General features: G+C 42.1%; 1 long non-coding RNA gene across 2 annotated transcripts in view; it reads right to left on the bottom strand.

The window, feature by feature from the left end:
- Window positions 1-1704: 1704 nt before the first annotated feature.
- LOC102262945 overlaps window positions 1705-13147 on the bottom strand; it is a 22381-nt gene continuing 10938 nt past the window's right edge. Inside the window, exons 2-3 of one of the 2 annotated variants that reach the window (XR_313168.2) lie at window positions 11326-11357; window positions 1705-1838 (exon numbers count right to left, since the gene is read on the bottom strand). This is a non-coding gene — a long non-coding RNA (uncharacterized LOC102262945). Of the gene's footprint in view, window positions 1839-11325; window positions 11358-11687; window positions 11720-13147 lie in introns of both variants that reach the window. The other variant, XR_313167.2, reaches the window with a different exon arrangement.

Genomic DNA, 13147 nt, shown 5'->3' on the forward strand with positions numbered 1-13147 from the left:
ACATCAATAACAACAACACAGGTCTAACATGAGAACTATGGTGCTGGAGTACATGTGGGAGACTCAAGGAGGGCAGGAAACATCAAGTTTAGGGTTTCAGAAAAGGCCTCCTGGGGAGAAGGTAGGACTTAGCAGATAGACCCTGAGGAACAGGGTAGGTGAGCAGGGGAAAAGTGTGACAATGGCAAGGGTGCAGTAAAGCAGTGGATATGAGCTGCCCATCTTCCCACACAACCTGGGGACTTTAGGAATTTCCACTGCATCAGCCATGGCAGCCGGTTGGCAGAGGGCTGAGGCTTAAGCAAAAAGGAGAAGCTTCACTTCATCATGCTCAATGAGAGCTTCAAACCGGGGCACAGCGGGCGTTATAGTATGGCTAATGGTACTTTTGATCTCCCATTTGTATGCAGCTCCCTTAGAATCTTACTGGGAGGGGAGGATTGACCATCTGCAGATTCCCAGCACTTCTGAGTCACCCTAGTGACCCAAAGTCCACTTTAAATATTTAAAGAAATAGCCAAATTTTGAGACAGGCAAACTGGAAGAAAGTAGGCCCCATAAATTAAAATATTAAAAGAATCTGCATGGCCCTAGCTGGTTTGGCTCAGGGGATACAACATCGGCCTGTGGACTGAAGGGTCCCGGGTTCGATTCCAGTCAAGGGCACATGCCCAGGTTGCAGACTCAATCCCCAGTAGGGAGTGTGCAGGAGGCAACCAATCAATGATTGTCTCTCACCACTGATGTTTCTATCTCTCTCTCCCCCTCTCCCTTCCTCTCTAAAATCAATAAAAAAATATATTTAAATAAACAAATTAAATAAATAAATAAAAGAATCTGCATGGACTATCAAATAGTTAATTATGCTTTCTAAATGTATTTATTTGATTTCTCTAAAGCACTAGAAAGTAGAGACATGCCTACCTTACTCACCACCACATTTCCTCAGCCAACACAATGCCTGCAGCTAGTTCACAATTAATATTGATAAATGATGTTACATAGCATTAGTTTGGTGAGCAATATGTGTGTGAGAAAGCAGTGAGGGGTGGAGAAAAGAGCTGAAATGGGGCAATAAATAATACAAATGGTGATAAGTTTGATTTTGGTTGGTTACACGACAGAAATGAAGCTCCCAAAAAGTGGGGCTCAAAATTATCAAAGGAAAAAGAACACATGGTATTTAAAGACGGGCCTTGGAATCAAATAGACCTACATTCAAATCCAGTTCTTAGACTTTCCAGCTGTGCGACCTCAGGCAAATGACTCAACCTTTCAAAAAGTGGCTCAATTTCTTAAAGGTGGAGTTGATAATGGTAATGGTATCTATGTCAAATGGTGGGTAAGGCTCAGAAAGCTCAGGGCTACTGCATGGATAAGTGATGTAGTGATTAACTGCTGCACACCTAAAGCCTTCCTTCAGGCCAGCCCTCCCTGTGTTCCCTGTGCCCGCTGTGTAACTATAAGCCTTGTGATCATCTTCCCTTCTTTGCCTTTGTAGTCCCTTCTAGGCTGGTTCACTGCTCATCCCAGCATGCTTCAGTTCCCAGACCTATCCAAACTTGAGATCTTGTGGGACTAACCCTGAGCAAAGTTTTCTGGAAAACCCTGGAGCTGATTCTCTCTCCTGGGTCACGAGAATCTCCGTATCCCCAGGCCTTCTCCATCCCACTGGGCTCCCCATGAATTACAAGGTGAAAAGCAAGTGTGAGCCACCTGGACACGAAGCCAATCAGGTTCAGGAAAGCTGAGGAAGCATGTGCGCTCCGCAAGTCTCTCATCCGCACAGAGCCGGCTCTGCCAACGCCCACCACCACCACGCCAAACTTCTTCTCAGGCTAAAACACAAGAAACCAAGGTGGGGTTTAAAACAGTCGAGAGTTCAACACAATTCCTATTAAAATACCAATGGCATATTTCACAGGTCTAGGTCAAATATTCAAAAAAATGTGTATGGAACCAAAAAAGACCCCAAAGAGCTGCAGCAATCTTGAGAAAAAACAAAGTTGGAGGCATCAAAAGACCTGATATTAAACTATACTACAGTACACGGTAATAAAAACCACCTGGTATTGGTATAAGAACAAGTATGTAGGTCAATGGAAAGAACAGAGAGCCCAAAAATATACCCATGCCACTTTGGACAATTAATATTTGATAAAGAAGCCAAGAGCATATAATGAAGTAAAGACAGTCTCTTCAATAAATAATATTGGGAAATTTGAACAGGTGCATGCAAGAAAATGAAACTATACCACCAAATTATACCATACAAAATAATAAACTCGAAATGGATAAAAATCGGGAAACCATAAAAATCCTGGAAGAAAACACAGGCAGTAAAATCTCAGACATCTCTCATAGCAACATTTTTGCCAATATATCTCCTAGGGCAATGGAAACAACGAAAAATTAAACTGGGGGCTGGGGGCTGGGGACTGAGGATGGGGTGGAAGTGAGCAAAGGGGGGAAAAAATGAGGGACATGTGTAACAGTGTCAACAACAAAAAATAAAAAATTTTAAAAAATCAAAAGCTTCTGCACAGCAAAAGAAACCGTCAACAAAATGAAAAGGGAATCCACTGTATGGGACAGCATATTTACCAATGATACATTTGATAAGGAGTTAATTTTTCAAAATATATAAGGAACTCATACAACTTAACCCCAAGAAAACAAACAATCCAACTGAAAGTGGGCAGGGTTCAAAATGGCAGCAGAGTAAGTGGATCTTGCTTGCAACTCCTCCCAGAACAGAACTGGAAATCACAACTAAATTAGGGAACAATCACTCTGAATTATCAACTAAAGACTACCTGAATGCCAACAACTGGCAGAAGAAGTCACCTCAAGACTGTTAGGAAGGGCTAGACATGTAAGATTGGCTCCATCCCACAGGAAACAGGCCAAAGTTGGGGAAGGGACAGCTCAAATGAAGAGGTTAACCTGTGAGGCCTGAAGCCTAGATCCCAGACCACACTCCCAGCCTGGATCCCCAGCCTGGATCACCAGCCTCGTGGGGAACAGTTCCCACGTAGCATCTAGCTGTGAAGGGCTGAGGGGTTCCTGTCCGCCAGGGAGAGGTGGGCCTGCTGGAGACAAAGCAACCCTTTTAAAGGGCCAATGAGCAAAACTGTTGCCAGCCACTTACCCTGGGCTCCAGCAGAGAGAGGGTGATGTGGACTGAAATCACCTTAGGAGAGACTGGGAAGAATGGCTTTGGGAAGAGACGTGGCAGAGTGGCTGCAAGGATCCCTGTGCTGGGCCATCTCCCCACCACAGCAGCCATTTTCCTGCAAGGAGCAATCACCCCCCAGCGCCATCAGCATGGGGAAAAGCATTACCCCACCCTCAAGAATCCGGCTCACCCACCCTCTGGAATCCTGCATCTTTTAAAAAATTGTTGACAGTATTACAGATGTCCCCCATTTTGCCCCTTTTTTCTCCCTCCACACTACCCCCGCCCCACTCCAGGCCTTCCCCCACTATTGTCTGTGTCCATGGGTTATGCATATATGCATATATGTTCTTTGGCTAATTTCTTCCCATCCCCTCCACTCCCTCCCCCCGCCCCATCTCTGAGATCTGTCATTCTGTTCCATGCTTCTATGTTCATCAGTTTATTTTGTTCATTCGATTTCACATATAAGTGAGACCATGTGGTATTTGTCTTTCTCTACCTGGCTTATTTCATTTAGTATAATAATCTCCAGGTCCCTCCATGCTGTCACAAAGTTTAAGAACTCCTATTTTACAGCCCCATAGTATTCCATTGTGTGAATGTACTACGGGTTTTTTTTATCTACCCATCTGCAGATGGGCATTTAGGCAGTTTCCATATCTTAGCTACTGTAAATAATACTGCTATAAACATAGAAGTGCATATATTCTTTTTGATTGCTGTTTCTGGATTCTGAGATTATAGTCCCACAATGGGATCATTGGCAGTTCCATTTTTAGTTTTTTGACAAAACCCCATACTGTTTTCCACAGTGGCTGCACAGTCGGCATTCCCACCAGCAGTGTACTAAGGTTAACTTTTCTCCACATCCTCACCAACACTTGTTTATTTATTTATTGATGGTAGCCATTCTAGCAGGTGTGAGGTGATACCTCATTGTCCACTCTCACCACTGTTATTCAACGTAGTCCTGGAAGTCTTAGCCAGTGCAATCAGACAAAAGAGATAAATAAAAGGCATCCAAATTAGGAATGAAAAAATAAAATTGTCAGTTTTTGCAGATGACTTGATTTTTTATATAGAAAATACTAAAAACTCTACTGCAAAACTATTAGAAACAATAAACAGTAGAGTTGCAGAATACAAAACCAATGTATAAAATTTCATTTCATTCCTATATACTAACAATGACATTTCAGAAAAAGAAATGGAAAAAAACAATTCCTTTTGCGATTGCAACAAAAAGAATAAAATACCTACAAATAAACTTAAAGGATGTGAAGGACTTACACACTGAAAACTACGAAGTATTATTAAAAGAGATTGAAAAAGACACAAATAAATGTAAAGATATTCTGTGTTCCTAATTGGAAGAATCAACAAAGTTAATATGGCATATTACCTGTTAGACAGACATAAGTAGAGTAAGGATGATGGCCCGGTACAGAAACTCACCAGGGCAGAAAGCCCCAGATGCTAACCAGGGGCAATGCTGGGAAAACAAGGACCTCACCCCCACGGTAGCGTAACCTCCCCTCGCATATCACTGGTCATGTGGTTTGGACCCCTTATCTTCCATATCACTGGTCAGGCGGTTTAGACCCCCTGACATTTTCCTCCCTAAAGATAGGTCTTAGTTGCATTTCAGCTCCAGGCCCAGAAAAGCAGCAAAACCAGACAAGTGATATTGTGTAGCCTCAGGACCAGCTACATTGACTAATGACCCTCTGCCCTGGCACCAACCAATCAGAGGAGAAGATGACACCTGGAAAGCTGATGAATATTCTATTAAGACCCTCCCCTGAAATCTCCCCTAAGATTTCCACCTGCAAGAAAGAGATAACTAAGCTTTCAGGACAAAGGACCCAGAGCCTGCTCGCCCGCCAAGGTCATTTCCTTCCCCTTCTCCTCCCCCCACAGGCACGTATCCCCTAACCTCTAAGAGACCCCATGAGGCTTGCAACCAGGGAGCAATGGGCAGCTGCAGCTCGTCCCGGGCTAAGCCCCTGAACCTGTCTCCAAGGCCCCCTTTTCTCTGGCTTCTCAGTGAGCCAAAGCAGCCCAGCCCAGGCTCTCCTGTTGCTTCTTCGATGCCCTTCCTTGTTTCACTGCCCTAAGAATATTTTTGCTGCTATCATGGACCCAATTCCCTTTGGCTCAGTACTGTGTAACCCTGCCCTTTGGATATCTCCATCCCCCATTCCCTTTTATTTAAATAAATTTAAATTTTCTTTAATTACAGTCTGAGATGGCTATTTAGCCTTGCCTGCATACCACTGACTTTAACCTTTCATTACCTAATGCAATATACAAAGTTAATACAATCTTCATCAAAACCTAATGGCATTTTTAAAAGAAGTAGATCAAAAAATTATCAGATTTGTATAGAACTACAGAAGACCCCAAATAGACAAAGCAATCCAGAGAAAAGAGAGCAAATCTGGAGGTATCAAACTCCTTGACTTCAAATTATGCTAGAAAATGACAATAATCAAAACAGCATAGTATTGGCAGAAGAACAGACACACAGAACAATGGAACAGAATTGAGAGCCTAGAAAGAAACTAACATACATATGGACAAATAACTTTCGACAAAGGAACCAAAAAAAAATACATTGGGAAAAAAAAAGGCTGTTCAATATGTGGTGCTGGAAAAATTGGAAAGCAACATGCAAAGAATGAAACTAGACTACTGTTTGTCCCCATTTACAAAATTAACTCAAAATGGATCAAAGACTAAAATTTAAGACCTGAAAAAATAAATTCCATAGAAGAAAACATAGGTACTAAACTTATGGACCTTGGTCTTAGAGAGGATTTTATGAATTTGACCCCAAAAGAAAGTAAAGTAAAGCAAAAATAAATGAATGGGACCATATTAAATTAACAAACTTCTGCACAGCAAATGGAGCTGCCAGCAAAACAAAAAGGCAACCAACCGAATGGAAGAAGATAGTTGCAAACAACAGCTCCATCAAGGGGTTAGTATCCAAAAAATATAAAGAACTGATACAACTCAACTCCAAAAAAACGACAACAAACAATCCAATTGAAAAATGGGCAGAAAACCTAAATAGATACTTCTCCAAAGAGAACATACTACTAGCCAATAGGCATATGAAAAGATGTTCAACACCACTAATCATCAGAGAAATTTAAATCAAAACCAAAATGAGATACCATCTCCTACCTGTCTGAAGGGCTATCATCAATAAATCAACAAGCAACAAGTGTTGGTGGTGATATGGAGAAAAGAAAACCCTATTGCACTGTTGGTGTGAATGCAGATTGGTGCCACCACTATGGAAAACCGTGTAGCAATACCTCAGAAAATTCAAAATGGAATTGCCTTAGACATGGTAATTCCACTTCCGGGTATATAACCAAAGAAACCCAAAACACTAATTCAAAAGAATATATGCACCTCCATTTTCATCGAAGCATTGTTTGCAATAGCCATGATATGAAAGCAACCCATGTGCCCATCAATAGATGAGTGAATAAAAAAGTTGTGGTACATATACATGATGGAATACTGCTAGGTTATAAAAAAGAATGAAATCTTATTTGCAACAGCATGAATAGACCTAGAGGGTATTTTGCTAAGTGAAACAAGTCAGAGAAAGACAAATTCTATATGATTGCACTTACATGTGTAATCCAAATCCTATATAATAAAAGCCTAATATGCTAAGTGTCTGGTCATCCAGTCAAAGCATAATATGCTAATGATATGCTAAGACAGCTCAACAGCTCGCTATGACATGCACTGACCACCAGGGGGCAGACAGTCAACCAGTTGACCAGTCGTTATGATGTGCACCAACCACCAGAGGGTGGACGCTCCGACAGGTAGGTTAGCTTGCTGCTAGGGTCCGGCTGATTGGGACTGAGCAAGATGGGTCAGACATACCCTGGAGCCCTCATATGGCCCCTTTCCAGCTGTCCAACCTCCCGCATCCCTCCCCAGCCCTGATCATGCACCAGTGGGGTCCCTCGGCCTGGCTTGCACCCTCTCGCATCCAGGACTCCTTGGGGGATGTCGGAGAGCCGGTTTCAGCCCAATCCCACAGGCCAGGCTGAGGAACCCCATTGGTGCACGAATTCATGCACTGGGCCTCTAGTATTGTAATAATTATGTCTGGTGCCAGGTGGGTACTAGAAATATTGGGGGAACACTTTGTAAAGTAGAGAATTGTCTAATTGTCTAACTGTATATTTGAAGCTAATGCAAAATAATGTTGAATATAAACTGTGATTGAAAAAGAAGGAGTGATAAAATGATAAAAGGAAGCCTACAATCCAGGGCTTTGATTTGCACCGGCATCTTCACCTACACCTCCCCACCCTCACTGTCAAGCCCATCACTCATAAAATGACCCATTTCTTCGAGTTTTAGACAATTTCCCATTATTGTTAACTTTGGCATTATTATAAGGAGTCTGCTGCTGACCTCCTTCTTTCCTAACAGGGAATCATCCAATTTGCTGTACGTAAACCAGTACTACATCTTCTGTTACCATAATGAGCTGACTAGAGAAGAAAAAACATAGCCAATGCTAAAGAGAACTGCAGCTCCTGGGAGTGTACATCCAGTCTAGCAAGTCTCAACTGACATCTTCATTTAGCACTGGACCTCCCTGTGCTAATATGCTAATATGAACATTGGCATTCGTGTGTGTTAATTTTCTTGAGCTACTAGGTTTGGAGCTGGTGGGTATTATTCTCCAGGGACATGTGCCAGCTTCAGAAACTGTGAAGCAATAGGGTGGGCTGGGCTGGCATTTGTTGTTGCCTGAGCTTAGCTGTGGCTTGAAATTGCACATAATAGAGCATAGTAAGAATTAGCCACCACAGCATCTGCATTGGTTGAAAGCTGGCTACACTAAGAATCTAGCTAGAAAAGCTTGCCCAAGAAACTAGTTGTCTATATTTCTTTGCATTGAATGTGGGAACTGATTAGCCTACAGGGCATGGTTTTTATGTAGAACGCTATGTTGACTCAATCCTTCTGAGGAGGGAACTGATAGTTCTAGACAATGTTTCTTGACTAGATGATGGAGTGGTTGATTTTGAATAATTTGAACTAGAATTGCTGCTGGATGCCAATGTTGAATGACTTTTTCTATTGATGCTGTGTATGAGGGAAATGGGAATTCACTGAGTACAAAAATGATAAACCATTTGATGCTCATCTTGTTTTCTGACAATGTCTTTCAGCTATAAATTATGGGGAAGGAGTCTGCCCAGTACACCAATCTATGATCCGTTGCCAAATTTATTATCTCACATTCTCTGTTGGCTTAACTGGGTCCTCTGCTCAGATTTTACAAGGCTGACCAAGTTATGTTCTCATCCACAGCTCAAGGATCTCTGCTAAGCTTGTGTGGTTGCCAGCAGAATTCAGATCCTCATGATTGTAGGAGAGGCCCTCAGCTCCTGGAAGCCACCTGCAGTTCCTTGACAAAGGTCTCTGTGCACAGGCATTTCACATCATAGCAACCTGCATTTTCAATCTAGCACAATTTCTCACTGAGGAAAGGTTTTTAACTATAGGCTCAATTTATTTAATAGGCATAGTTGGAATATACTATATGCACTCAGGTTGCTCATTTCTTTTTTGTTGTTGTTAATCCTCACCCAAGGATATTTTCTCCATTGATTTTTAAAGAGTGTAATGGAGGGAAGAGGGGGGAGAAAGAAAACGAGAGACAGAGATAGAGAGAGAGAGAGAGAGAGAGAGCGAGAGACATTGATATGAGACACATTGACTGGCTGCCTCCTGTATGCACCCCAATAGGGGCCAGGGATTGAACCTGAAACCCAGGTATGTGCCCTTGACCAGGAATTGAACACTCAACCCTTTGGTGAGTGGGCCAATGCTCTAAACACTGAGCAACACTAGCCAGGACAGGTTGCTATTTCCTTTATTTTTTTAAGCCTTTATTGTTGAGAGTATTACAGATATCACCCATTTTTTACCCCATTGCCCCCTTCCACATGGTCCCCCACCCCACCCCCACCCCAGGTTTTCATCACCCTATTGTTTATGACCATGGGTAATCTCTTTCAGGCCACCCTTCCCCTTCCCTTTGAGATTGACAGTCAGTTCTATGTTTCCATGCCTCTGATTCTATTTTATCCACCAGTTTATTTTGTTTATTAGATTCCTTGTTCATTTATTTTTATTTTTAGATTCAATTGTGAATATATATGCATTTATTGCCATTTTATTGTCCCTACTTTTTCTATTTTATTCCTCCTCCTCCCCTCCTCAGCTTCCTCCTCCATTTTCTTCAAGAATACCCTTCAACATTTCATGTCATTACTGGTTTGGTGGTGGTGAATTCCTTTAGCTTTTCCTTGTCTGTGAAGCTCTTTATCTGACCTTCAATCTAAATGAGAGCTTTACTGGCTAGAGTAATTTTGGTTGTAGGTCCTTGCTAGTCATCACTTTGAATATTTTGTGCCACTCACTTCTGGCCTGCAAAGTGTCTGTTGTGAAATCAGCTAACAGTCATACTGGAGCTCCCTTGGTAGGTAACTAACAGCTTTTCTCTTGCTGCTTTTAAGATTCTCTCTTTGTCTTTAACCCTTTTAATTATGATGTGTCTTGGTGCAGGCCTTTTGGGTTCCTCTTGTTTGGGACTCTCTGTGCTTCCTGGACTTGTAAGTCTATTTCTTTCACCAGGAAGAGGAAGTTTTCTGTCATTATTTCTTCAAATAGGTTTTCAATGTCTTGTTATGGTTGGGGGTCACCACAACATGAGGAACTGTATTAAAGGGTCGCGGCATTAGGAAGGTTGAGAACCACTGTCCTAGAGGCTCCTTACACTATCTTCATATTTTTAGATTCTTTTTTCCTTTTTCTCTTCTTGTGGACAGCGGCTCTCAGGTGGCTAAGTGATATGGGCTGCCTGAGGTGCAGCAAGTAAACAAAACTTGATCACCTGCATGTAATTGAGTAGATTCAAAACCCACAAGAATGTTGTAAACATCTTGACCACACCTTACTTTGCCTCGTAGAATCTGGTTATAAAATAAAGACTCGGCTTGCAGGCCATGGCACTGTCTCTCCATCAGAGAGGGCAGTGTCCCACCCAGACACAGCTTTATTCTCTTGTCTGTCTTTTCTTAATCTTTCACTGCCCCCTCTCAGGCTCACCGAACGTGACTGTGCTGGCACGGCACACTTCTGATTGAGTGTTTTTGCATCCTCATATTCTAAGTCGTTGATTTAGAATCCTCTACTGTTGAATCCCTGTAAATTATTTTTATTTCAGTTAGTGTATGCTTAATTTCTGTGGTCGTTTTTCATGTCTTTGACATTATCACTGAGATCCTTGAAAGTCTCACTAAGTGCCTTGAGGCTCTCATGAAGATCCTTGAGTAACTGTATAACCATGGTTTTGAACTCTGTATCCAGTAGTTAGCTTGTTTCCATTTCTTTCATTTGTGACATGTTTCTTTGTCTCCTCATTTTGGCTGCTTCCCTGTGTTTATTGCTATGTATTAAGTAGAGCTACTATGTCTTTTGGAACTGGTAGAATGGCCTTGTGTAGTAGGTGTCTGAATGATGGTTGTTCTGTATTTATTGTTTTTTGAGATTATCTCTCCAGGCAGCTCAGAAAAAATATCAAAAGTGAGGAAAAGGACACTAACACAGAATTAACAAATATTGAAAGGATAATACGAGACTATTATGAATACCTTTATAACTAGAAATTCAACAATTTGGATGAATTAGTCATATTCCTTAAAAGACTCAAAGTGCCCAGTTGATTGAAGTGCCATTCCCTACACCAAAAGGTGGCAAGCTCGATATCCAGGCACATATCCAGGTTGTGAATTCCATCCTTGGTCAGGACGCATGTAGGAGGCAACGGATTGATGTTCCTCTTTCACATCAATGTTTCTCTCTCTTGCTCTCTCCCCCTTCCTCTCTCTAAAAATCAATTTTTAAAAAATAGAATGCAGAAGGGCCTAACTCTTCCCATATCACCCAGAGCCATGTTGGAGGGGGAATGTTTTCGAGTTTGTGCTGATGTTTCTGAAAGCTCTGAAGGGAGAGAGGACACTCTGTGAAGGAAAAGTGAACACCGCAAGAAAACATTCTTTAAACTGGCACTTTAAAGAACTCACCTCTGCATTCATCTTGGTCTCTTCTTCAGTGGCTGTGAAGACAAAAAAAAAAAATAGAGGTTCAGGACCCTGGAGGCACCTGCCCCAAACTCCATGCAGATGCTCCACTTGGCCAGTCCCACTTCCTTCTCTACTATTTCCTGTCCTGTTGACCACATACTCCCCAAATGCCTTTACTACCTATAGAATGCAGAAGGGCCTAACTCTTCCCATATCACCCAGAGCCATGTTGGAGGGGGAATGTTTTCGAGTTTGTGCTGATGTTTCTGAAAGCTCTGAAGGGAGAGAAGACACTCTGTGAAGGAAAAACAAGGACCACTGCAAGAAAACATTCTTTAAACTGGCACTTTGAAAGAACTCACCTCTGCATTCATCTTGGTCTCTTCTTCAGTGGCTGTAAAGACAAAAAAGTAGAGGTTCAGGACCCTGGAGGCACCTGCCCCAAACTCCATGCAGATGCTCACTTGGCCAGTCCCACTCCCTTCTCTACTATTTCCTGTCCTATTGACCACATACTTCCCAAATGCCTTTACTACCTTGTGCCCTCCAGCAAGGATACCTAGACCAGTGTATGATTCTGAGGCTGGTGCTGGCTGACTCCCCTGGGACATCATGCCAGTGATGTTTCTATAAAGAAGACCATTTCCAATCCCCAAAGACCATCCCCTACACTGGAATATAGCTGTGAATATCATACTTCTGTGTACTTGAAAGAATGATGCACTTCCAAAAGCTGGGACTCAGAGAGGATAGCTTTGTATAGAACCATCTTTTATGGGGACAAGCAAGGCAGTAAGAAATACATACATTTCTCCCCCTCCTAGCCAAGTTTCCAGAGGACTTATAGTTATTATATTAGAAGAACAGTTCAACAGGTGACTCTGAACCCTTAGCATGAAGAAGGCGGAAAAAGGGAGCAAACAGGTGTACAGGGAATGAGAAAAGAAAAGGGGAAGATAAGAGGAAACAGGAGAAAGAAGGAAAAGAAGTAAGAAACTAGTGAGGAATAACAGTGGTTCCAAACTTGAATGTACTCCTGAAACTGCTTGTTGAAAATGGGTATTTCTAGGATTTACCCCCAGAGATCCTGATTCATTATGAACAAAATAAACTGATGAACAAAATAGATCCAGAGACTTAGAAGCATAGAAGAGACTGATGAATCTCAGAAGGTGGGTGGGGAGAGATTAACCAAAGAACTTATATGCATAATTCATGGACACAGACAATAGTGTGGTGAAGGCTTGGGTGGGGGCAGGGGAGAGAAATGGGTGTGGAATGGAGGGGGTCAATGGGGAAAAAGTGGGACATCTGTAATACTTTCAACAGTAAAGATAAATTTTTAAAAAGATAAAGTAAGTCTATAGGAGAGGGGAGGCTAAGAATCTGCATTTCCAACAGGCATCCAAGAGATCAGGTACAGATGGTCAGAGAGCCACACTTGGAAAAATACTAGAGAGTAAAGCAGAGGTCCCTAAGAATTAACTTTCCCCTTTCATTTTTCAGAACTGTTAGAAATGCCACTTTATTTTAACTAAGACTTGGGCAGGCAATGGCAGGATGAGTGAGGTAACCAGAGATGACAAAAGTGGACTAAAGATGCCTCTTCAGCTCTTCCATCTGAATGAGAAGTCCAAGATGATAATGAAAACGACTGCTCAGAGCTTATGGGAGAGGGCAGAGGCCTTCCATGGCATCTGGGAAGGGAAGGCTGTGGCAACCCCTGTGGACCCAGCTCCACATTTGATCTTATTTTCTTTTAAAATATAAAAAGGCTTAAGCATGGTGATTATTATTGTGAACTAGAGGCCCAGTGCATGAA

Source organism: Myotis brandtii, unplaced genomic scaffold (assembly GCF_000412655.1).
Source record: "Myotis brandtii unplaced genomic scaffold, ASM41265v1 scaffold1227, whole genome shotgun sequence".
Classification (NCBI taxonomy): Eukaryota; Metazoa; Chordata; class Mammalia; order Chiroptera; family Vespertilionidae; genus Myotis; species Myotis brandtii.